The sequence below is a fragment of the Pseudonaja textilis genome, chromosome 1 (assembly GCF_049901715.1).
Source record: "Pseudonaja textilis isolate UNSWEBS1 chromosome 1, rPseTex1.2, whole genome shotgun sequence".
NCBI classification, from domain to species: Eukaryota; Metazoa; Chordata; class Lepidosauria; order Squamata; family Elapidae; genus Pseudonaja; species Pseudonaja textilis.
This window is the reverse complement of record NC_141990.1, coordinates 122,014,439-122,042,056: the sequence shown is the minus strand read 5'-3', so window position 1 is coordinate 122,042,056 and position 27,618 is coordinate 122,014,439. Positions and strand designations below refer to the sequence as shown.

At 39.6% G+C, this 27,618-nt stretch overlaps 1 long non-coding RNA gene across 9 annotated transcripts in view; it reads left to right on the top strand.

The window, feature by feature from the left end:
- LOC148127794 (uncharacterized) overlaps positions 1-27,618 on the top strand; it is a 120,376-nt gene that overhangs the window by 34,546 nt on the left and 58,212 nt on the right. The gene's annotated exons all lie outside the window — the stretch shown is intronic.

The following is a 27,618-nucleotide window of genomic DNA, read 5'->3' as shown; positions in this document are numbered from 1 at the left end:
TTGGCTAGATCTGGGGCAAAAGCTGCCTCATAGGGATGGCGGAGGAAGGGGAGACTGTCAGCTGGGTAGAGGGGTGTCACAAACCCCCTCCCTGGCTTGGCAAAGCTCCCTCCTGAAAATGTCTGAAGTGGTGGTCTAAAATCGCCACCCTGAAGGGGAACAGTAAGCTGGAATAAGAATGTGCAGGAGAGAGAAAGAAGCGGACAGCATGAGAAATGGGATGCTATAACTAAATGAAAGGTACCCCAGGATTAATTTTAAATAATTTTTTTAAAAAAAGATTTGAAGCAGCGAACAGAAAGGAGAAAATAAAGGTGTGAATTGTTTTTTTGATAGCGGCAGGGCTTTGAACTGAAAAAGGTAGAAGCTGGAAGAAGAAACTATTTAACTGATTTGGACAAATATATTCTGTTACTATATAAGTACTAATAAGGCTAACTTTTTCAATTATTAAAGAAAATTCAATATCAATTGGACTTGATTATTTTGGGAAGACTGTGGTTTAAAAAGCCCTAAACGGAGGAATTAAAAAAAAGGTGTGTGTGAAAATTTGTTATGATAAAGAGTGTCATCTAATGGTTAAAGTTAACTGGTTTTTCTTACTAAAGGACTCTGTTTCTTAAAAATCTTAAGGAATATTTATACAATATAACAGATCCTTGAAAAATTGAAACTTTGAAACAAAGAAATAAATAGGAAGATTCTGCCATGGGATTAACTGTTGATTTTGGCTGGACTTGGTATTGGTCTAGTTATGAATTAAAAATTTGACAGGAATAAAACAAAAGCTGACTGTTGGAAACTAACCTTATAGACACTATTTGGACTAAATTACTAGATAAAAATGTGTAAAATGGCGATATCTCTTATGGAATTAAAAATGGAATTCAGAAACATGAAAGAAATATTACAATAACATGGTGAATAGTTGGGTTATACTTTAAAATTCTTGGAAAAAGTGATCTTAGAATATGAACAACAAAGACAACAAAGGCAAAAAATGGAAGATGAGGTGGAACTGACTACAGAAGAGGTCATTTTCAACTATCATCGGGAACAAAGAACTTTGAAAAGAAGGAGGAGAAGAATGGGAAATAAATATATGAGATGTAAGAAGTTAAATAAAAAGGGAATATTTGTAAAATTAAAAAAGGTAAACCGAAACTGCAGAAAATTAAAGGGTGGAAGGAAGCTATAAATAGTGAGGGGGATAAAAACTGGAGTGGCAGAACATAGGAGAAAATGAAAGGAAAAAGAAGGAATAAGAAGCAGAAGTTGGAAACAACACAACATGGGAATTGTAAAAAAAATGAAAAGGAATTGTTTATTTAGAAGGCATAAAGACAATGGCTAACTAATATTTTAAAAGAGGATTCTGCAAGGTGAGGAGGGGTAGTTTAAATATAACTAAAGTTATGAATACTGTAGGAAATAGGGACATATATTATTAAAATGGAAAATAGAATTGATACTCTTTGATATTGGAATGTAAGCTCTTTTCTTACACGTATAGAGATGAATGCATAATTAATGGAAGATGTTTATTAAATATATTGAAATAATTGAAATGAAATATGAGGGGGGTTATAATGGAGTAGACATTTTTTAGTTTTGGAAAATAGGCCTTTTTGTTTAAAGGTATAAAGATGAATGGAATAATTAACGGAATATGTGTATTAAAAATAATTGAAATGATATAGGAGGAGAGCTGAAATGGAATTAATTTCAGAGTTTAGGATTAAAGGAATAGATTAATATGTTTTTTTTAGTCTGAAAGCATAAATAATTTTTATGAATTTAAGAAGGGGAAAAACCATGCAGAATCTGATTTATATTTATTATGTAGTTTTAAAAGGATTATTAATTTCAATTTTTTAGGTAATAAAAGTTAAATGTTCATCAGGATTAAAAGGGGAGATAATTAGTGAATATGTAAACTTTAGAGGTGGCACACTTAAAATTGGTAATTTAAGGGGAAAACTAACTTTATAGAATGAATGTATTAAATTAGATTTTATGAATGGATGCAATAAGAATATGTGATGAAATATGCAAATATGACAGTTAAAAGTATCAATGTATAATATTAAGATATGAGCAATATTGGCGAATTAAATAATGAGGCAAACATTTGGAATAATATAATATAAAAATTGAATATGTAACTATGGTCATATTTGTATGTAAAGATGAACCTGTAATCATGCTGTTCACTAAAAAGAGACTTTTTAAAATGTAGAAAACTGAAATAAAACTTGTTTTTTTTTAAAAAAAACATTCTTGTCTGAATCTCCTCTTAATAGGGTAGCCCTTACTTTGCAAATGATACATTTTTATTTTGTATGAGATTTAAGACATCCATACACGAAGAATGGAAAACAGCATTTTAACATATTAGGTTATTTGTCAAACTAGGCCCATATTATGCAACTGGCAGTAGTGCTCCAGAGCATTAGTGAAGAATCTTTCCCTTGACTGCTCTCACCTGATTTAGAGCATCAGAGAGATAGCCCTGAAGGGGCTATTCAGAATCCATTACATTCTTCCGGTTTGAGCTTCTTCGGTGACAGACCGAAACCTCGTCTCTGCAAGGCTTCGATCCGTGCTCACTGCTGGAGCACCCCGAGCTGGCTGGTTTTGGGGCTAAGCCACCCCATAGAGGTGGTGAAGAAGCGGGAGACTGCCTGCAGGGTTGAGGAGAGCCGCATCTCTTCTCCCCAGCTGGCCATTACTCCCTTTCCCAAAGGCGATTGTAGCGGTGGTCAGAAATGGCCACCACAAGAAGAACTCAGCCAGAGAAGAATGTGCAGGAGGAAGATAAGAGAAAGTTTTTGTTGACCGGGTCAAACAGCAAAAGCAACAAATAAGGTACCCTGGAATTGAAACTATTTAAAAAAAATATCATTGTTTCCTAAGAAGATTTTTAAGCTGCGAAGGAGAGAGAAAAGGGAAAAGATTTGTTTTTTCCCCTCCTTTTCCTATACTGACAGCTAAGAGACTTAAGCAAGAAATTGGAAAAAAATCCACTATATAAAGGTGTCATACTCCAATTAGTAACTACAGGAGAAAATTTGTTTAATGAGAAAAGATAATATGAAATTGAAACAGAACAGACAAAAGTATAAATATAATGATTTGAATTGAGATGAGATAATCAAAATAAAATTGAGAAAATTAAAAGGGGAAAAACTATATAGAAAACGTAGAATAATATAAAATATGGAATAGAACACAAAAAGGAGCATGAAATTGAGTTTTGTGTCTGCATAAAGAAGTTCAACCCGGGACCATGCTATTTTCAAAAAAGATGTTTTACTTGTATTTTGTATGTGTGGAAACCCAAATAAAACTGTATTTAAAAAATAATAATCTGTTACATAAATAAATAGCATTCCTGAAAGGAGCTAGTATTAAGAAGACATGGGCTGACTCCTCCCTGACTCACTGCAGTATAAGAGGGAGAAGAGATAGACTTGGAACATAATGTCCTATTTTATAATGTCTCACTGTCATGTTAAATTCTAGCATTTCTATAGTTTCCTGGTCCAGCCCACCTCAAAGGGCTGGTGCCTGGTTCCATCTTTTGTAGTGATGTCAAGGGATATGCAAAGGATGTGTCTTTGATATGCCTGCTTGTGAGACAGATCCATCAAACTCTGGTTCTTCTCATATGGTTGAGTCAGGTCATTCGCATGGACTTGGTCTGATTCTAATGTTCACCATACTCACATCTGATCAGAAACCTCTGCTGTTGGGTCTATGAACCTCTATTTTAAATTCTCTACGGCCTTGTATCTTGTTATACATAACAAGACATTCAAATAATATCCCTCAATCACTTTCTGATGCCACTGCTGGTGACAGATTAGTCAGAGGAAACTGAAAAATACCATACCTAATGATTTTTATTGACTGTTTCCTAGTATGATTTGATTGCTTATTGTACCCTATGACTATTATTAAGCATTGTACCTTATGATTCTTGACTTTTGATGAATGTATCTTTTCTTTTATGTATGTTGGAAGAAATATCCTTCTGGGTTCAGTTCCAAGTGGGGAAAAAAACACTGGAAACATGGAGGCGGTTTGGAAGGTTTAATGGTGGACTGGACCACATAGCCTGGAGCTCCAGAGTGAAAAGGAAGGATGATGACATGCTTCAAGCTGAAAGAAGAGATCAAAAAAGGGCTGAGGTGCTGAGAGTGCCTGGGTTTTATAACCTTTGTTGGGATTTGAATTGGAGCTTGTATTCTGATTGGTTGTCAGACTCCCATGGGGTCATGTAGGGGCAACTCTGTAGGCTGTCCTCAGTTCCAGGCTTGGTTGAACCTTGCTGGATGATGATGCACTGAAAAGGGCTTTTGGCAATTGCTATAGTTTTACCTGGAGATCTTTGTTATATAAAGTATTCTGTCCCAGGCCTTAATGGCCCACCCATTAACAAAGGTGAGTTTCTGCTTCTGAGATGAGTTTCTGCTCTTGAGTGTCTACTCTTTTTAGGGGAAATATTCTATCTTTTAAATATTTCCTAGGATATTTCAATTTTCTAGGAGAGGTGTGGGTGCTAACTTCCTACATGTACACTGATCTATTCTATTCTATTCTATTCTATTCTATTCTATTCTATTCTATTCTATTCTATTTATATGCACCAAGACAAATTCCTTGTGTGTCCAATCACACTTAACCAATAAAGAATTATATTCTATTCTATACAAGCGCATCTAAAAGCACCTGGTCCACAGAAAGCATGTTTGTCCTTCAGCCTGAGACTGACATTCTGCATTTGATAAAGTGGATCACCTATTGGTTGATGCGTATCGTGTTGCAATCTTTCCTCTTCCCATCATAGACAAATTGCTGGTGTGAATTTCTGTGGATTGAAATCGAGTTAAGGGAAATGTGGTTTCTCCAAACTTACTCTGTTCTGGCTTTCTCTGTTTGTATCATCCACAGATATTCAATCAGTCTCTTTATAGAATAAGTACTATTCCCAACACTTCCACCAGTGATGAGGAACTTGAGTCTTGCAATTCAGCAACAGCTGTAAGGTCATAGGTTTCCCATCCTTGCCTAGGCCAAGCAATAACATTTGTTTGTTCATAAGAACCCTTTCAGACAGTCTGAATAAGCCACATTTGACCTGGGATCCAACATACTACAGACTAGGCCCAATAGGTTGAAGTTCAATTCAATTAAAGTTCAATTCTTAAAAAACAAACAGTCTTTTTGATCTCATGACCCTATGTTGTTAACAATTATTGAGAATCCCAAAGAGCTTTTGTTTTTGTGGGATATGTCTGTCAAAACCTACCATATTGAAACTTTAAACTGAGAGTTTAATATACTTTTTTGACTTACAGACCCCTTGAAAAGGTCTTGTGGATCTCCCATTTTCACCGATACATCTGTGCAACTGAATGATGGTGGAACCGTGCTTTTGTACTATGGTGCCACTCTCATTTTGAAGCCGTGTGAAGTTAGAATAAGCAGTGGTCCTGAAATGGGAAAAACTGCAAATGAGCTTATACATAGAAACAGCTGCCTACATAGACAGCTGACATGAAGTGATGAGTAAAAAGGCCTTCTGTGATGCACTTTGATATTTAAAGTAAACATTAGGGATGTGTTCCAATAGCCTTATTCCTCTTTTCTTTCAAAGCTGCTATATTTTAAGTTGAAACAAAACAGAAGCTGTGTACAATGTAACTCAAAGATCAAATGGTGATTTAGTGTTCAGTTGTATGATACTTTGGGTTTTTTCAACAGTTTATTTCAGTTTGCGGTAGAACATTTATATTCTGCTAAATTGCTTTGCGGTTATGGCCACAGACCTAGAAAGCTAAACAAGTTAGGAAGTCTACAGTACAAAAACATTCACAATTCTCATGCTCTATGTCCTTAATTTAACTTTACAGCTTCCTCTAATATATCAGAATTCAAAAAAGACAAAATTGCCCGATGGCGTGACCTAGATAAATAAAAGAATGGAATGAGAAGGATTTTTTTTTGAACTCCAGTCCAAACTATTAAACTTCTGCATTCCTTGTTTCATAAGTAATACTTTAAATCCTGATTTCTTGACACTTGCATTATTTGTAACTTATCTGCCAGCTGCTGCGGCTAAGTGTCAATCTGCTAAAGCATGAATGAAGCCCAAACCCAGTGACAATAGCCACAAGCAACAATTCCTTCACAAAGAGGTCAAATTCTTCAGCATTCCAAACAACCTGCTACAATATTATCAGGGCAAAAGTCATAAGAAGTGATAAAGTGAGGGTCCTTGGTGCTTTCTGAGCTTGGTTATTTTCTTGCAGACATTTCATTACCTAGACTAAATAACATACCAATGTTAGTCGCCATGGCACTGATGATGTTACCTAGTTTGGTAATGAAATGTCTGCAAGCACACAACCAAGCTCAGAGAACACCAAAGACCTCTCCTTTCAACCCTCAGCTACAAATGTTCTCCTTTATAAGTTCCCAATGGAGTTACCATTAGTGCTCCAATATACATGCACATGGAATGGGAGTTTGATCTGTGTTTCTCATCGGTATCTGTTATATTGGCAGTGAGTTGGTTTGGTTTAGTGGTTAAGGTACCTGGCTAGAAACCAGGAGTCTACGAGCTTTAGTCCTGCCTTAACCATGAAAGCCAATTGGTTGACTTTGGGTGAGTCACTCTCTCTCAGCCCAACTCAGTTGTTGTTGTGGGGAAAATAGGAGGAAAAAGGAGTATTAGGCATCTTTGCCACCTTGATTTATTTATATAAAAAATAAAGGCAGGATTAAATAATAGTAATACATAAATAAACCCACGAGATAGGCTGCTTTTGCATGTCATGTAAATATTGATGGAGGAAAAATTGTATTCCTTGCTAGGTAAATATGTTCAGTGTGATTTTTCATAATCATTTTTTTTTTCTGTCTATAACTTGATTCAGAGTTCATGAAGGGAAGCTTGGTGCTTGTTCCTAACACAAACCTTTGTAGATGTTACAAATGCCAAGAGCAATCATGTAAGAATATTATACTGTTTTCTCCTCTGCTATTTGTTTGCCTTATTATCCTTTGTTAATAAGGAGAGTCCAGGAGAATCCTTTGTTTCCTGAATCTAGAATTTTAATCGAATCTGATATTATTATTACATTCATCAATATGTTCATGTATGGAAATAGAAATTGCTAGGTTTCTCCACAGTAGAATAGCCGTCTTCAATTATATAGTAATGTGTTGGAATTTTGCTTAACAAGCATAGCTGAATTTCTAATAGTATGCAAAAAATAATAATAATTTGTGCATAATATTATGTGATTAGATTGGATTCAGTAATATATTGGACAGAAACAAGAATAGAAGCTCACTTTTTACCCTTCTAACCTGGGAATATTTTACTTTTACTAACCAAAGAACCTCTAAGACCACCCTCACCAACAATGACAAGGACAAGCCATTAGAACAGGGGTGTCAAACTTGTGATAAGACACTGTCATCATGTGATGTATCGCAACTTCCCCACCCTTCGCTAAACTGGGGTGGGTATGGCCAGTGCATGACGCATCCGGCTTGTGGGCCACGAGTTTGACACCCCTGCACTAGAATATAAACTTACAGCAAACTGCATTCCTTACTAGCACTGAGGATGTAACCTAATTTGGGTAATGAAATGTCTGCAAGAAAACAAGCAAACTCAGTGAGCACCAAGGACACCCCCATACTTTACCTTAGTAGGGTGACTGGATGGTACATTTCCAACTTATTGCACATGGAAATTGAATGGGCTGATAACTAAACCTTTCTTTCAGTAGGGTTATGGTATTTGAGCATCTTGATCTGAGCATCAAGTAGCTGGTAGCAAGAAGATACCAGAAAAACTCCTAACACTTTGTTGCTTTTTAGAGGTTATACTAACTTTTTAAATCCAGGTATGATAATCTATTTCAACAGTGAAAACAAGACAGAAAGCTGATTTAGCAGATAGACTGTGGGAAGATTAGTTAGCCTGCAACAGGATTCATTGTTCACTAACCACTTTGATCACTGCCCCTTAAAAGATTGCTGCAAGATAGTACTGGAAGATAGTCAGTCATCCTGATGGGTTGATGCAATGGTCTTGTATCTGAAGCTTTTTTGAGGAGAGGGGATCAAATCGGACACAATTTCATATAGACAGTGAGAGACTTTGGGTCTAATTAAAAGTGTGTGAAGTTGGCTTTATGCAGTATGGATTGGTGGCCCTGTGTGTGTCGAGGAAGAGGAACCTGCAGTTGGGCACCTAGGAGGACCTGAGTGAATGAGTTGGTGGAAAGGTCTCTGGGGTTTTGTATCAGAGATCAGCAAGGACTATTTGACAAAGGTGCTGGAATCTAAGAATAATAAATACATATAAATAAGACAAAGATAGATAATAATGGCTTCATTGTTGCAGCAGATCCTGTTTCCAAATCAGGACACAAGACCACGAAGGGTAGGAGAATACAGGTTTATTTGCGCAAAAGGTTCAGAGCATTAGCATGGCAAATTCTGAACCCCCGGCTCTTCCTGAGGTGTTACTTTTATACATCTCACAGCCTCAGCCCAGCCCGGGGCGTTTCTCTTATCAAGCTATACCATATCATATGTACTATAGAAAGGAGAAGTGAATCTAATTAGTCATTTTACACAATTCAGTATATATGCACTTATCTTACACCCTCCGTTATTTTCCATACCCACCCTTGTTTACTGGAACATGTCCAGTTCTTTGGTTCAGTAATTTCGTGGTTTACACAATATTGTATTAAGCAACTTCCATAATATTTACTAAGAAACTTCTGCTAATTATGAGAATACTTTTTTGGGTAATTTTCCATTCTACTTCATTCCCCGCTTTGAAACTACACCTGAATCCTTAGATTATTGTGGAGTTTCACAGATAGGAGAGATATCTTCTACTGTGCTTAACTTCTCATATTCCCACAAAGCCATAGCCTTAGCTGCTGCCTTTTTTTCTACTAGCATAGAAAGACAGTCAGAGATTGTTCGTACAAAGATGGGGAGAATACATGGCAGAATAACACATCCTGCTGCTATCATTCCAATGAGTGCAACTATGGAAACCTGGTTACACTATAGGTAAAATGCCTGCCTACCCTAAAGCACATGTCACATGGCCTGGTTTCCCTTCCCTTATACTGGTCCTCCTCCTGATCCTGGGGTTCCTCCAGGTCAGTGGGGTCTGGTGAATACCACTCATCAACTGCATCCTTATCAAGGGGTATTTCTTTGTTTGTACTACCCTTCTTAGCCACTAACATCTCATATAAGTACATGGAGTTAAGGACAACACTTATTACTAACAGGATGGTTACAATCCAGATAGAGGGCATAAGGCCTCTGCGGATGCATGCAGTCTCCCGCATCCTTTGATTAGGCTCCATATTGCAATGGGGTATGTCTCCCACCACCACCAATTCCCCCCTTTCTAAAGAATTCCAGTTCTTAGGTATGCTTGACTTGCGATCTAAGTTTCCAGGGGAGACCCGTGTGTCGGGTGTTAGCTTCTGGGGTAACACCTGCAGGGGTCTGTTTCTCTTTGTCTCCCATTCATAGAGGGACAGATTCCAGAGTGTCACCAGAAGGGGAGATATTCCGTGTAGTCCTCCAGAGAGTTACCTTAAATGGATGAATCGGGTGGAATTCTACTTTCCACTGGGTAGGTGCAGCCAACTTAACTCGAGACCAGTGAATCCACGGTTTTATTTCAGCCACCTTAACAGCAAGGGGAGAACACATAACAACCGTATATGGCCCTTTCCACTTTGGACTCAATACCTCCCTTTTCCAATCTTTAACCCAGACCTCCTGTCCTGGATGTATGTTATGTGGGGAGGTCACTAAGACATGGGGTTTACAGGTTAATACATATTGGTGTAAGCTTTGAACTATCGTATTAAGAGCTTGGACTTGTTGCATTCTAATTGTATCAGAAATCTGTACAGTATTTTGAATATTTAGACAAAGTAGATTGGGGACCCGGCCATATAATAACTCAAATGGTGAAAGTGAGACACCTTTCTGAGGAGCACACCTGACAGCAACCAGAGCCAAATTCAAAGCATCTGGCCATTTAAGGTGGGTTTCCTGACATATTTTGGCCAATTTTTCCTTAATAGTTCCATTAATTCTCTCAACCCTGCCTCCAGAGGGGGCATGGAAGCTACAATGGAGTTTCCAAGTGATACCCAATATTTTAGCCAGGTGCTGAGTGGCCTTGTGGATAAACTCAGGACCATGATCTGATGGAATTCTAGAAGGCAGGCCATATATGGGGATTATGATGTGGAGTAGTGCCCTGGCAACTTCAGTAGCCTTCTTTGTGCGGGTAGGGATACACTCAGGCCATCCTGTGTAAGTACATACAATGACTAGTAGTGCATTGCAGTGGCCAGAGCGAGGCATATCTGTGAAGTCAATCATCAGAGTATCAAATGGGTAACTACCCCTTGGTTGATGGCCTGGTGGTGGTTGGCGCCCTTGTCTAGGGTTATTTGCTGCACGAATTTCACACCTGGCACAGACGTTTGCTGCAATGCTGTGTATTTTGTTAATATAAACTTCCCTTTGCAAAGCCTTTGCTAAAGCAGTTCTCCCTAGGTGCAGCTGCTTGTGTACTTGCTGTACTATGTCCCAAGCCATATGCCCTGGCACGAAAACCCAGTTGTCTGGTAGGATCCACCAGCCTCCTTCCAGTTGAGCCTCAAGTGCTTCAATTTGGTTCATGTTTTCCTGGGAGTAATGTGGTTGGTGGTGTTTGTGTGGTGTCCATACAGTAAGGCATTGTGCTTGTATTATTGGAGCCCTTTGAGTCGCCTCTCGTGCCATTCTATCTGCTTTATCATTGCCTTTTTGTATATCGGAGACCACTTTTTGATGTCCTCGACAGTGTATGACTGCAACCCTCTGTGGGGCCCATACACTTTCTAGGAGGCGTAGTATTTGGGGGCCATACTTAATATCCTTGCTTCCTGCAGTGATAAGTCCTCTTTCCTTATATAAGGCACCATGGACTTGAACTGTGAGGAAAGCATATTTAGAGTCTGTATATATGTTGACACATTTGCCTTTTGCCAGCTCTAAAGTTAATACATGTAATTCAGCTAACTGAGCACTCGTGCTTGAAGGGAGGGGTTCTGCTTCCCAAATATCATCCAAAGTAACTACTGCATACCCTCCCGTCTAATTCCTTCCTGTATGAAGCTGGTACCATCCGTATATAGGGTGTAATTTGGAGAAGGAAGGGGTACATCAGTCATGTCAGGGCGGCTGGCATATGTTTCCTCTATTGTTTGGATACAATCGTGAATGGCTTCTGAGTTTGGTTCAGGCAATAATGTAGCAGGATTTAATGCAGTGGATTGTATAATATTAATCATAGGATTATGAGTGATTAAGCCTTGGTACTTCAGCATTCGGGGGTTGGTTCATTTCCAGAACTGCTTTAAGGGCATGGGGAGTATAAATGTCAAGCTCTCATCCAAAAGTCAGTTTACTTGCTTCCTGAGTTAAGATAGCCATCCCAGCCACAGCCTTAAGGCACGCAGGCCATCCTTTTGCAACATTATCCAGCTGTTTAGAGAGATAAGCTTCAGGGAGATGACATGTTCCTATTTTTTGGGTGAGGACACCCACTGCTACATTCATTTTAGTATCTACAAATAATTGAAACGGTTTGTCCAAATCCGGGAGGCCTAAACTGTGAGCGTACAGCAGTGCTTGCTTGAGCAACCAGAAACTAGTTGCTTCTTGTGTTCCCCACTGCAGCAGCTCCTTATCCTGTCCTTTGGTAGCTTCATAGAGGGGCTTAGCAATCAGGCTGAAATTGGGGATCCAGATACGACAAAAACCTGCAGCTCCCAAAAATCATCTCAAGTCACTCCTGTTGTTAGATGTCGGGAGCTGACATATAGCCTCTTTACGTTCGTGACCTAAGGTACGTTTCCCCTGCTCTATGTCATGGCCCAAATATCCGACCTTTTCTAAAACCAACTGTGCTTTTTCCTGAGAGGCCTTATATCCCAGGTCTTGCAATAGGAGTAACAACTCGTGTGTGTTCTTCCAGCAATTATCTTTTGTGTGACCAGTAACCAACGGATCATCCACATAGCTCTTCCACTATGATTGGAAGTGACTGGCAAAGCCTGGGGGGTTATCCTCAGCCCACAAATGTGGAACATTGAATTGCTTCCATTCACCCTCATCTCCCTGTCCCTTGTCCCTGGCCACCATGAGCCTCCACTCTTCTACTCTGGGTATTGTTACATTTATCTTCCCATATCCCAGTGTCATTGTTCCATCCTCTTCAAAGGAAATCTGAGCTCGAAGTCTGCACAACAAATCCCTCCCTAGGAGTGGGATAGGACAGTCTGGCATATATACAAATTGATGTGTTATGGTCTGTCCTTTAGTTGTGCAAATGAGGGGCTCCAAAAAGGGCCGCTGTAAAATACTTCCTGTTGCCCCCTGGATATTAATGGTGTGGGGGGAGGCCTGGGTTAGGGGCTGGGTTAGGACTGACCGTGTGGCTCCAGTGTCTGCTAGGAAGGTAATAGGTTTGCCTCCTATATTTAGCCGGACCATAGGTTCTGAGAGGCAATATGAACCCGGTTGATTTCAGTTCAGGGGGGTTCTTTCAAATCTTTCCCTGTAACCTCACCCTCCCCAGCTTCCTCTCGGGGGTCCTCAGAGGTGTCCTCGGAAATTCCCTCTTCTTCCATCTAGCCTCTTTTCCTTGTTCCTTTCTGCACACTCACCCTTCCAGTGTTCCTCCTTCTTACAAATAGCACACTGGTTATGTCCTAACCCTGATCTGTTGCCCCTTGCTCAGCTGCCTCCTCTATCTTTTGGGATCCACATCATAGCTGCCACCATTAATTCAGCTTTTCTTTGCATCTTTTGATCTTTCTTCCACTCTTCCTCTCTTATGCCCTGTTTACAAAAACCTTCTGTGCCACCTCCATTAGCTCGCTCATGGGCTTACCTAATGCTCCCTCAAGTCTTTGTAATTTACGGCGTATGTCTGAGGCATTTTGTGAGATAAATGCCATTGTCAACATTTGGGCATTTGCCGGATCAATGGGATCTATGGGAGTATACATGCGGTAAGCATCAATAAGGCGGGCATAAAATGCTTTGGGGCTTTCTGTGGGATCCTGCAACACCAGGGAAAGTTTTGACATATTCACTGAAGGCTTTCCTGCCAAACAGATGGCTTGCACAACTATTGACTGGTAGTCTTGTAAATGGTCCGTATCCTGGTAAGGATTCCATTTAGGATCTTGGGATGGGAAGTAAGCCTCAACATGTGCTGCTAGATTCCCATCTGCCCTGACTTCAGGCTTTAATATCTCAGTTACTGCATTCTTAATCTTTTCCCTTTCTTCCGGATTAAACAGAGTCCCCATAAATTGTTGGAGATCCATCCAAGTGGGATTGTGTGTGTCCACTATAGTTTTCACTAAAGCTGCTACTTCTGTAGGTTTTTCACTAAAGGGGCCATAGTGTAGTTTCCAGTTAAGTAAATCTGACATAGTGAATGGTACATGTTGGAACAATGGTAAATTGACTGATGCTGTGGGGTCCTCATGATCTGTTACAAGATGGTCAACCTGCCTAAGCGGTGCTGTCAGGGACGTTTGTTCTGTTTTGGCTCTTGTCCCTGCTGCCACTGGTTCAGCCTCTTGTTTAGGGTCTACCTGGGGGTCTACCTGGGGTTACCTGGGCAGAGGTCCACGGGGGTGAAAGGTCGGCTTGGGCTGATCGATCTATTGTATCTGGTGGATCCCCAGGGCTTCTCATGAGGGGGGATATCTGGTCTAGTCGGGCTATTAATCCTGATGCCCCAGAGGATTCTTCCTCATCTGACATCCTTCTTAAGCCAAGAGGGGGTACATATGGGGATGGGTGTGGTAGTTCTTCTGGGCAGCTAGTCATGACTGGGGTGGACTTATTTAGCTTGGTCAGTGGTAAGGTTCATGACACTAGGAGCCTACACTGTTGCCCTTTAATTTTTTTTAAGCCATGGGGATGGGTTAATAGGTCAAGTCAAACATCTATATAAGGAGCTTGGTCTGGGTGTCCTAATGTAGGATGGAATGCTAACTGATGAACCTGTACTGCTATAGAGGTGTTTAAAGTACCTATGGCTGGCCACCCCATTCCAAATGTTGGGCATTCTCCCTCACAAAACATCTGCACTTTATGTCTACTCCACTTAAGACCATAGTCCTGAGATTCATATGTTTCCTTAAAGTGTTTTAGCATACACCCCAATGAGGGTAGGGGCACACTTTCTCCACCTCCCATGAGCCACCCAGGTCACCAGCCAAAACAACTGGGAAAAGGGGTTAGAAGAAGGTATGAGGTCCTTCCTCTCTTGGTAACACCAGGGATTTCCACACAGTCACATCTGACCCAGGGAGCTGGGTGCACACAGTCTCCGATGGGAATTGCGGATGCCATTAGCTTTCTACTGGCCCACAGTGCTGGACAATCACAGTCACTAATGGAACTGCAGTAGCCGTTCACCTCAATCATTCCTGACAAGTCCTCCCACCTTTGCTTAAGAGAGGGTGATCAGTCCTCTCCTCCGTCCCTGCTTACAGGGAGGGCTTGCTTCCCAATTCCAATACTTGCCTGCAGGCATGTTCCTTCTCCAGTGGCCAGCTGGAAAATGTCCTGGTCTCCTTACCCTTCACCAGTAGTTCTTGGAGGTGTCAACTGCCATTGCCAGAACACAGCAGAATCAGGAAGTCCCTTGGATTCAAAGGACCGATGGTGCCTGGGATGTTCCCTTCAACTCACTGAAGCACTGGCACCCGGGGTTGACCCTCCAGTGGGCCCTTGCCTCAGGGCCCCTTGTGTTCCGGCAGAGTCGCCATAAATGTTGCAGCAGATCCTGTTTCCAAATCAGGACACAAGACCACGAAGGGTAGGAGAATACAGGTTTATTTGTGCAAAAGGTTCAGAGCATTAGCATGGCAAATTCTGAACCCATGGCTCTTCCTGAGGTGTTACTTTTATACATCTCACAGCCTCAGCCCAGCCCGGGGCGTTTCTCTTATCAAGCTATACCATATCATATGTACTATAGAAAGGAGAAGTGAATCTAATTAGTCATTTTACACAATTCAGTATATATGCACTTATCTTACACCCTCCGTTATTTTCCATACCCACCCTTATTTACTGGAACTTGTCTAGTTCTTTGGTTCAGTAATTTCATGGTTTACACAATATTGTATTAAGCAACTTCCATAATATTTGCTAAAAAACTTCTGCTAATTATGAGAATACTTTTCTGGTAATTTTCCATTCTGCTTCATCATAACAAGGCAGGACGAGAACTTCTTACTTTCCTAGCTTGATGCCTTAATCTCTACACTAGACTGGAAGTAGAGGATCATTTTGATCAGTCAGCCTGTGAATTGTAGACCCAATATGCTTCCACCTAGGCCCAGTAAAGATCTTTAATCAGCTTCAACAAACCTTCAAGAGAACAGCATATTGTCAAAACATTGATCAATGAAATCATGTAGGTCGTAGTTTGAAAATACTATATTCAGCTTCGTGTAGAATTGAATGAACAATGTTTGGCTATTATGGGTGTTTTCTTTTTTTTAAAATCAAGCTTGTCCAGTCAAAGCTATTAAAATTATTTATTCAAGTGCTTTTAAGTCATTCAGTTGTGTGACTTTAGGAGGCCACAGTATTCTTTTATACATCACTTGAAGCCAAATCCATAAAACCACATCTTCAACAAAATACCACACTTAAAACAAAATCGATAGAACAGTATCATAACAACAGCCCAGTGTCCTATCCATAATCACATTCCGCACTCATATTAATAGTATCATAACTCATGAATGATGTGTCTACTGACTCTGTAATTCAGAATGCTTTATGGAAACCCAAGCTTTTAACAATGTCTTGAACATCAAGGACACTGTTGTTATTTCTAATGATGGGCTGAGGCTTAAAGAGGGAAGAAAATGGGTCCCCTCCCATTGAACCACATTGAACATTCCCTGCAGGGGAACAAGATTCACAAGGAGTTTCATTGGTCAGGTTTAATGATGGGATCAGCTCCCATTCCTGCCTGAGCTCCTGCTCTAACAGTTTGAAAGCATGCAAATATGAGGAGATAAATGGGTATCATTTCGGGGGGAAAGTAACAGTGTTCCTTGTGTCTCAGTGTATAGTCATGCTGGCCACATTACCTTCAAACATTGCTGGCTCTCTCAGCTGGAAATGGAGATTAGAACCATCCCCTAGAGCCATAAGAGCTGTAATGGTGACTCTATGGCACGCGTGCCAGAGGTGACACGCAGAGGCCTCTCCGTAGGCATGTGAGCTGTCACCCCAGTTAAGCTCTGCTCCACATGCGCGCAAGCCTCTTGCTGGCCAGCTGGTCTTCAGGTGTCTGCCATGCATGCACAGGGGACAGGGTGCATGCGGGGGCACCATAGGTTCGCCATCACAGGCGTAGACTCATACATGGCCCTGAGCAATTGTCCATTTGGATTTGCTCAGCTTAACCTACAAGCATTTTTACTGAGCTGGTTTTCCTTTTCCCATCACTCCATATAATGAAATTATAGGGAGAAAATTTAATATGCTACCACAATTTAAAAAAAAAACTACTCCTGAATTTTAACTGTCGTGGTTCTTTAAAAAAATGATATTTAATCATAATCTGAAATAATTAAATTAACTTTGTTTAGAATGAATATTAAGTTTGAATTATAGCACTGGGAAATTTCAAAGCAGTTGGCTGCTGAAAATGCTGAACCTTGAAACTAGTTTTATATTCAACAAGCAAAGAAGCTTTGTCTGTGAATTATACTGAGGTTTTTTGTTTTTATTCCAACAACACTGTATTTTCTTCTGCATGTTTTTAAATGAATAAGTTGCTTTGCATGTTACATAGCAGCTCCAAGCTCTATGGAACTGGCAAGAATTTAAAATTCACAAGTCATATGCAAGCTGTCACTTTGACAGATGCATTTCCCCCAGCTATTTTAATGATAATTTTATTGATGGAATTGAATCCAGATTCAACTCTTTCTTGAATTATCAGATTCTTCCAACGTGGCTTCCTTATTCTTTTCTTTTCTTTCCCCATCTTCCCCTTCAGAAGAGATTGAATTCTGGGCCACCTTTTCCACTGACTGCAACTATCCCGAGATTTTCTTTTCTGTAGATGTGTTAGAAGTGTTGCTTGTTTAGTGGTGTTGTTATTTAAAAAAAAATTGCTTCTGCCTGTTTCTGAGGCTTTTGTCAATTTGAGTTCTTTGCTGTCAGATATTCCCATGCAGAACAATACGTACCATCTGGTGAAAGGGCAGGCTGAGGATTCGTTTGTCTTTTATGCATAATCCCCATACAAGAAATCTTGTCATACTAGCAGAATAAATACATTATTCAGTAAAACAGCTAGGGTAGTGGTCTATACTTCCCAATGATTTTCCCCTTCTGTAGATAGATGTCTGCAGATAGATAAATGGTATTTCCTTCCATCTGCCCTTCCTTGTAGCCATCAAAGCCATTAATGGAAAGAGTAGCCAAAACTCTACAGGGAGTCCAAAAGGAGATAATATTACATTTGTTAGTCAGTAATATACAGTAATTCATATCGCTAGCGAGTGAATTATACTGCTAGTGATCTTCTTGTGTAATATTATCTGTAATTTGTTTCTTACATTTGCTGGTAATGTTTTCTGTACTGCAATTCGTCATCTGATTTTCTGAGCCGATTTATCAAACAATTTAATACAGCAACGAGAACATTGTGACAAGTGATTTATGTCCTTCTCCTAGATGACTATTGTCTCCATTTATGGCTATACTATCTTCAATGACTTCAGAAGGCTATTGAAGGCCAATGAAGCATCTAATAAGCAGGGCCTTAGTGAGAGTTTTATAGCTAAAGAGTTATTTCTTCTTATTTATTTATTCAACTTGTACACTCCCCATTTCATCAAGATATGACCCTAGGTGACTTACAATCATTAAAAACGGATAAAAAAAAAACTCATTAAAACATCAAAGCAATAAATAGAACATTAAATTAGCTTAAAATTGACAAAGATGGGTGGGGAAAGGCAGCAAGGTGAACCCAGGGGGAAAGATGGCATCTTAGTACATTAACCACTTCCAGAATGACATGCGTCCATCAAGGCCCCAGGCCAGTTGGCAAAGTCATGACTTCCAGCCCTTTCGGAAGGGCAAGAGGTTGGGTGTGGATCTCATCTTGGGAGTCATGATGTTGCAAAGGTCAGGAGCCCTGGCAGGAAAGGCTCGTCTCCTGAACCCCACCAGTTGGAATTCTTTGACTGACAGATCTGCTGATGCTCAGGTGAGATCTCCAGCATCTCGGTCACTATCTGAAATATATTAGGTGCAGTAACCACCTGCTCCAATTCAGTCAATGTTTTGCTTGATTATAAAATCTCATTCCAAGATCTTAGGCGAAGAAGTCACAGTATTGCGAGATTGAGTACCACATGCAAGATTTTACAAAATTTCAATGTTCTTGTTGGAAGGGGGGATTTTGCATTGTATTTGTTAGCTCTATACACATGCTTCGCTACAAAACTATGTGATCGGGCTTAATTCTTGGGGAGGAAATTAAAAGAAAAAATTATGCCTCTGCCTACCAGCATCCATAGGTATTCATCTGACTAGCATCCAGTCATTGTGTGAGAGAGTTGAGGGCTGTTTGGAAACTCAAACAGTATTTGCTGTGTGAGCAAGAAGGACACAGCAAGGAGCCTAGGCATGGCTTAGCTCAACTGTTCTGAACTAAAGCTGCTTGGTGCTCTGAAACTGAAACTCCTCTCCTCTGCTTGTGTTTTGCATTTGGAACAGATCAGTGGTGGGGTTCAAATTATTTTACTACCAGTTCTGTGGGCGTGACTTGGTGGGCATGGCAGGGGAAGGATACTGTAAAATCTCCAGTCAGAGGTGGTATTTGCCAGTTCTCCGAACTACTCAAAATTTCCACTACTGGTTCTCCAGAACTGGTCAGAACCTACTGCATACCACCTCTGGAACAGATATACGAAATACTAATGCTCTGATGGTCATTTCAAAAAATCCTTTCTTAGTGAGCATCTAGAAGCCAAGAAGAACACATGTGCCAAATTTCACATTTGTAAGCTTTACAGTTCTGGAGATTTTGTGATGATGCGTGAGTAGTATTTCACTTTTATATATATAGATTAATTTAATTGGGGGAAAGAGAAATATCATGGTATCCATGCGCATCATATTGCAAGCTTCCAGCTCATCTCCCACTTCACTTGATTAAGAGACTAGGCCAAGATACTATCTGAAAGTGATTTTGATTTTCCCAAAACTAATTGCTTTGCTCAATACTACTGGTGTTTGATTAATATCTACTATGCCTGTGTTCCATTTCATATATTGCTGTTCCATAGTAATTGTCTATATAGTGAACTTCTTTGTATACTCCAGATGGATATGAAGATTATCCACATAAATTGAAACAAAAAAATTTCAAATTTCATTGTGTTTAGAACTGGAGTGAGTCAGTAAATTGACCATTTTTTCTGAGCTAACTTTAAAAGGTAGGGCATAGGGGAAGGAGCAGAGATGCTGCCTCCTGACTAGGTTTCTATCATATATAGTTAAAAAAAGAAAACAACATCTGCCATGGCTATCTGTAAAAGAATTGTATCGCTCTCTTTCTTTTTTTCATTTATCCAATGTAATGATTTTATTCAGTTTCTGTAAAATAAATGCTGACCTTCTCTCTCACCAGGTAGATGCCATACTTCAAATGAAATGTTATCCCCAGTTCCACCTGCCAACAGAATGACAATTTCCCCCTCTAACCTTCTCCTAACTTTGATCTGCTACTTGTATTGTCTCTGATTTTCTGTGTGAGTATGTGTGTGAGTGTATGTGTATGTGTATTGGTAGGCGGATTTGTTTTAAAGGCCAGAGGATTTCCTTCTGCCGGTTTTCTCCAGTGCTGTAAGCCCTTTTGCATATTGCCAACAGTATTTAATGATCCTTGAAAATCTTTGGCTTACTGTCTAATTAGTGTTTCTTGTGGGAAAAAGTGACAGGAAAGTGAGGGCGGAGTCAAGCCAAAATTGATTCTTTGGGCAAACTGTAATTGATTTAAGTCTTAAGAGAATGGCCAAAAAAACAGCAAGACGGGAGGGAGAGGAGAGGAAAGAGAAAGAGAGAGAGGGCAGGGTGGGGACTTGTAACAAGAACAATATATAAAACTGTCACATAACACAAACTCCTGCTATGTTATATATACTTGATTAAATAAAATAGCAGTAATTGGGTTTTTTTGCTTGTTTTAATTAGAGTTTTCCTTATTTCTCCCTAACAATGAAAAAAAAACATTTTTCATACACACACACACACACACACACACACACACACACACACACACACACATATATATATATATATATATATATATATATATATATATATATATATATATATATATATATATATATTCCATACAATCCAGATTTATGGTGCAATTTGCCTGTGTAAAAGAATGCTCCAGGTAGGTCCTTTTTCACGAGTTTCTGATTAATGAGGAAAAGTTTTAATTTTCCCGCTAATAAAAAAATAATTTCATTTTACATAAGAGTCATCTGGGTTTATGGAGCAATACAGAACATGCCTACAGTGTGTAAAAGAATGCCCCTGGTAACATCCTCTTCACAGTTGCCGATGAACAAGAAATTTTAATTTATTACTGTTCTTTAACCATTTATAAACCATCTGCCTGTTTAGCCCACAAACTACACAATCCTATGTATATTTGGTCAGAATTAGATTACAATGAATGTAGTGAAACTTATTCCAAGCAAGTATATAATCAATACAACCTTTCCAATGTCCTACACAAGTAAACAGATTGCAAATGGCAGCCTAGATTATTTATTTGTTTGTTTGTTTCATATGAACCTGAAAGGCTATGCATTAAGAGGTACCATTTACACAGAAAAAGTTAAATAACCAAAATATAGAACAAAAGTGAGATTTTGAAAAATAAATAACCCTAGAAAATAGCTTTCTGAAGTAAAAAATTATATTTTACAATAAAGGATGTATGATCACCAGTTATACTCGATACTGATGCTTTGTTTGGCAGCATCCTAACTTGTTTTAATTGAAAAGAATTTATCAAGAAAAGGAAAGTCAAAGGTTGGGGCAGGGGGGCGGGTGTTAGAAAGGAATGAATATGGCTCACTACCACCATGTAACACACTAGGGACAAAACATGGATGTCCATTGGGGCCTTTGCAAAGAACTACCTTTTCAAACTATTTCAGTGATGTCCACCAAACAATATGTGTGAGCCATATTTCAAGGTTTACAGAAGAAGCATTGCAACCTAGATGTTTCTTTCTATATCTAAGAAATCTATACCCAATGATCTTTGAATATCTTCTGTCTTCCCTCAGTGACGGTCTGTCTCCTTTTGCTAAAAAGAAGAAGCAGAAGCAGAAGCATCGGAAGGCAGAGTGGTCAATGTCTGGAACACTCTACCTGACTCTGTGGTTTCTTCCCCAAACCCCAAAAACTTTAACCTTAGGCTGGCTACTATCAACCTCGCTCCTTTCCTAAGAGGACTGTAGGGGTCGTGCATAAGCGCACCAACGTGCCTACTGTCTCTGTCCTATTGTTTCTTTTATTTTTTTTTCTTATATGTATCCATTTCATGTATTCATAACTATGTTTATTCTTATACCTATCATCTTGTAAGTGATTGACAAATCAAATAAAAATAAAAATAAAAAGACGAAGAAGAGGAAGAAGAGGAAGAGGAAGAAGAATCCCGTGATAAATTGTAAATATTGTTGGACCGAAAGTCTAAAAGCCAACTTGAAACCATTTTTACTGTGGTTGTTAAGCAATCACCATGCTGCTTGGGGACTCACCTGGTTGTTTCCCTTGTTGAGTTTTCTTGTCAGAAACCAGCTGAGAAGATTACAAATCCTGATCACGCGATCAGAACACACTGAAGCCATTCAAAATGCAAGTTGGTTTTCAAGCATCCAAACTGTGATAACATGACTGTAGGATTGGGTGTGACAACATAACTTCAAGGTTAGGTCCTAAATCTCTTTTTCAGCACTGTCATAACTCTGAACTGTCATTAAAGAAATGGTTGTAAGTCAAGGGCTATCTGAAATCATCTATATGTCCTGTAAGCTGTCTTCTAAAGCCACTTGCGATTGCTCTCTTGCCCCAAACAGATATTATAAGAAATATCAAGCCATCTCATAGTATGAGCTGAAATCTAAAGCAATTATGATACAGTGTGTGATTTTTATTGGTGCCATAGTATCCAGAAACTACAACACTATTTTTTCTTACAACTCACATATTAGGGAAACTTTTATTGAAGTATTCCCCTTAGGATCTTCAATGTTTTCTACATGTTTCCAGTTTATTTATTCCTCAGTTCTTTAGCAGTGTCCTCCTAGTAGATGCTCAGAGGAGCTGAACTTTAAAATACTACAAGTCTTGTAGTATTTGCCAAGTAGTCCCATTCCAAACAATGGGAAAAGTTTGCAGTAATTGAAAGAGCTGCAAGCCGAAGACATCTGCAGTATCAGACAGATTCATTCCAAATGGAAAGCAGCTCAGCCCCTGTCATGTGTGAATGTGACATTACGATGCATGTTCAAAAGGGGGCAAACTTGCATCTCTACCACACAATGATAACAGTAGTTGTCATCCTTTGCTTTTGCTCTGAACTGTGTTGTGCCTCCATCCCATTCTGTCCAAAAGAAAGTTGTTTATAGAATTGGAGAACTAAGTGGGTGTCTCCTCTTTGTTTCCTATGGCAATTCAGATAAAATGTGGGCCAGCCAATCTTACGAACCAGTCTTTGTATTAGAAGAGATAATAGACCCATCCACAATGAGTAGAGAAGCATATCACCAGTTTGATGTAGGTCATTTGCGATGGCCTCAAGTCAATCTGAGAAGGTGACCATTTGCCACAAAAATGCCCAGTTCCTCAAGACAGCATCTCTCTCCCTCTCTCAAATGCTCACTGTTAAGAGAGAATTTAACACTTGTTGGCTTGAGCCTTGTGTCAAACACTTCAATTGAATTTCAAAATACTTCAACGGGGAATGAAAGGCCTCTTACTACCTTTTGCCAGGCATAGCAGCCTGTGGATTACTACATAATAATTTAGCCTATCCAACACCTACGTATTGTCTTGCATATTAATGTGCCTCTAAAGGCGATACCAGGGTTTAGTCAGAGTCCTTTTGACGGTCCTGATGTGTTGCTATGGAGATTTCAGGATTCTCAGTCATGACATCCTGGGTAGCAAATCAACTGAGCCAGCGCCTTCTATGCTTTTATTATCCAGAGCCCCTGCATAATCTAGGCAGGTTTTTTCAGGAAGCAGGACCTTCTTTAATCATCAAGCACAAATAATTGTACCTACTAGGAAATGATGGACTTATTTTGCTTTGGGTATCCCTTCCATCTGTCAAAAAGGAAGAGTCGGGAAGCAAAACTAAATTAATTTCCTTCCAAGTGGGCTGGGCAACTTCTGGAACCTCCACCAGCATGGGGATTTGATTTTTTTTTAAATCACTGATATGTACATAAAATTTTAATAAAAAATCTGGATGGTCTGCGTCTTCCTCAGTCTTGGTCCTCTACCAGAGGCCTGGAGGTTTGAGGATTCTGCACAATATCTTGGCTGTTCCTACCACTGCACTCTTCTGGACAGAGAGCTCTGATGTCGTTCCTGGGATCTGTTGGAGCCACTCTCCCAGCTTAGGAGTCACAGCCCTGAGTGTTCCCATCACTGCTGGGACCATTTTGGTCTTTACTTTCCATATCCTCTCCTTCAGGTCCTTGCTTTTTCTTCAGCTTCTCCTTCCCAATGTTGCTGTCACTTGGCACCACTATATATCTATCACTACTGCTGTCTTTTGGTCTTTGTCCATGATATCTGGATGACTGGCCAGTTTATCCATCTGGATCTGGAAATTCCATGGGATCTTAGTCCTCTAACTGTCCATGACCTTCTGTGGAATCTGTCTGGATTTTGGATGGTCTAACATATACACTCTGCAGATGTTCCTATACACAATGCCCAAGTACTCAGTTCTTGCCTGCATCTTACACCCTGCCACACTAATGTTGGACTGTCTCTGAGGCCTCTTTGCAAAGTCTGCACCTTGGGTCCTGTCTAATGTTGTAGACCCCTGCTTCTATGAATCTGATACTTAGTGTGGTGTTCTTGTGCTGTTATGGTCAGTGCTTTAGTTCAGCCCTTTTTGGCCACTGACCATCTCAACACTCTTTCAGGGGTATATCCCATGTAGGGTCTTGTCTTGCTATGGTGCTTCCTCTTCTTTGGTCTTCTTCTCATGTCTGCTGCTGCTTCAGCCTTTCTCTCAGCAGCTAATCTTTGGGTGCCATCTTACTGATGCATTCCTGAATGCACTAGGTTTCATCAACCACAGTGGCTTTGATACTCACCAGACCCTGCCTGCTCAATTTCTGGCAAGGGTACAATCTTTCTGTGTTGGACTTGGCATGGGCACCTGCATAAATTGTGAGGAGTTTCTGGATCTTCATATCAGTAGTTTCCATGTTCTTCTTTGGCCAGCTTATTATACAAGCAGGGTTCATTATCATACATCAACATGGCATATGTGCTGATAGCATAGGTTTTATTCTCATCATTGAGATGGCTCTTCAGGATCTGCCTTATCCTTTGGGGATACTTGAGATACTTGTCTTTCTCACCTCTTCCACCTCCTCATGGTCTCCATGTAACAGTAAGACTAAAAAGTACTTGTAGTTGGTCTTTATGTCTGCTGTGTTGGCCTGCTATTGTCCTTCTTACCTTTCTTCCATGTCTTGAATACCATCTGGCCATACCTCTCCATACCGAATGACATTCCAATATCCTCACTGTAGATCCATTTCAGGTGGATCAGCAAGTCAATGCCTCATTCAATGTTTGTGGGTGTGGCTTCGTGGGTGTGGCCACATGACTGGGTGGGTGTGGCTTCTTTTTTGTGTGGCCTCAATTTTGGGGGCTCCTGGGCAAAGCAGAAAGACAGTGAGGGGGATACCAACGTAGCTGGTCATCAGAATGGCTGATCATTGGGAGGGGGAAAAAAGAAATACCTTAAGGACTGACTGGGCGGGAGAGAATGCAGTCAGCAATGTCATGCATGCACGCAACGTTGTGCTTGTGCGATAAGGACTAGCTGGGCAGGGAGGGGAGGGGCGGGGAGAGAGGGGTAGGGCCAGCCAGGGGAACGATTTGCCGGTTCTCAGAATTGCACAGAATTCTAACAACCAGTAGAATCCCACCCATGACCCATGGCATAACCACTCTTCCTCCAATTCTAAGTATCCAATATAATTAGAGTTCACTTTTGGATGTGAAGTCCTATATTCAAATGTTTCAAACATCACTGAGAGTATCCTGCCTTTAATATTTTTATAAATAACTCAAAGCTGTAAATGTATATAATACTCTTTCTGCCTCCTATTTTCCCCACAATAACACCCTTTGAGGTGAGCTGGGCTGAGAAAAAGCGACTGTCCCAACGTCACCCATTTGGCTTTAATGTCGAAAGCAAGACTAGAATTACACCAAACAGGCTGTTTATTATATTTTATTTTATTAATGTTTATTTTATCAATTTTATTTTTTTAATGCTTTTATTTTATTTATTGTTTTATTTTATTTTCTCTGTATTTTAACTCTGTTGATTAAGCTAGGAAAATTACAACTGTTTAAACCATTGAATATTACAATGAAAACCACAGCAGCATAAAACAATATATTAATATCCTTGAAAGAATAAAACAGGTAAAAACCACTATTCTTTCAACTATTTGATTGAAGATATCCTTCTGCAGTAATTCAGGAGAGAGAGAAAAATCAGTGGTCTCACTGAAAAAACTTAATTTCAGTAAAATCTTCCATTCTAGCCAGAAGAATATTAATTCTGATTGTTTCCTGCATTTGATCATACCATTAGTCAGTGATTCAGATGTTCATTTCACTTGCTTTGAACTTAATATTAAGCTGTCACATAAATCTCCCAGGTATTTGATAATTACTCTTGTCCCACAGCTTATGCAATCAAGCTCTCTGTGTTCTGGTTGTTTGACCCAGCTAGTGTGGAAGCCCATATGAAAGCCTTAGGCATTAGGATCATTCTCTGTAACCAGTGTTTGAACTGCTTTAGAGATACCTTTATTAATATTTTATGTGTTTTCATAAACATTTTGATTGAGTGGTTTTAAATCTGTTTCTCTGTTTCACTGTTCTGTGGTCAGCTGCTTCCAGTGATATTATTAGTGGAAGGAGAAGCTATGAATCATAACCACTCAATGAGATTAATTCTCTTGGAATGACCACCTCCTTGGATAAGCATGTATAGCCTAAACAGTTCCAAATATACAGCTCAATTTATAGGCAACTCCCTCGCTCTGGGCTAGGCTCCCTATCCTATCTGATTTAAAAATGAGGATTTGGCATGCCACAAAAGAAATGTTGCCTTCAGCATAACTTTTATTTTCATAAAAATCACCGAGTCACATAATGATTCCATAAGACATTCATAACAGATGAATAAAGTCTGGGTCACTGTAGCTGGTGCTTTAGCAGTGTGATCGGCTGCTTTGATTAAAAACAAAATAATCTGGGGGAATAGAAAATAATACTGCAGAAGGGGCATTTTTTCATGTTTGTCATTTGACAAATGGAATTCTGCCCCCCACCCCCGAATCTAGTCATACCCACCATAGCAGCCATTTTGGAAATTGGGAAGAATTCTCTCCACATGGCTGCCATGTTGGAAAAAGCTCCAATGCCATTAAAAAAAAATACAGATGAGCTCTCTGGCTCTAAAGAGTTGACAGCTCCTGGATAAAGCTGATGACTGATAAGCCATGGGTTATTAGAAGGATTAGCAGAAAGATTCACCTGTCTGTTGAAAGAAATCAAACTCATCGTTTTATAATCTCACCTGTGCCTTCCTTATCTGCTGAGTTAGTATATTCCAGACTACTAATAAGGGGTTTACCCTTTTTGAGTATGCATACAACATTTTCCTGATCATCAGAAAAATAAAGTAAACCCAATTAGATTTGTTTCCCAACTGGGAACAAGGAATAAACTCTAGAAATGTTTTAAATATTTTACCCAGAGAGGAACATATCCTATTTTATGTCCGATAGTTCAATTTGAGAGAGACCTCTACTGGGTTTTCTAATGCATATTGTTAGGTGAGAAGGATGGGAAAATATGCAAGTTGCTGTATCTTTAGAGAGATCTCACTGTCTGCAGCTCTTTTCATAGCTCCAGTGGTGAATGAATGCAGAATTGATTAAATACTAAAAGGTGTTCCAAAAAAAAATTCTGCTGGACATGTCACTTTGTCTTGATTTGAAGCTAGACATATTTATAACATCCTGATGTCAAAAAGGGGCTAGTTTAGTAGAATACAAGAAAGGAAAGTGGTGAGTAAGCCTTTACTACAACTTAAAATTATTTTATTACAGTAATTAC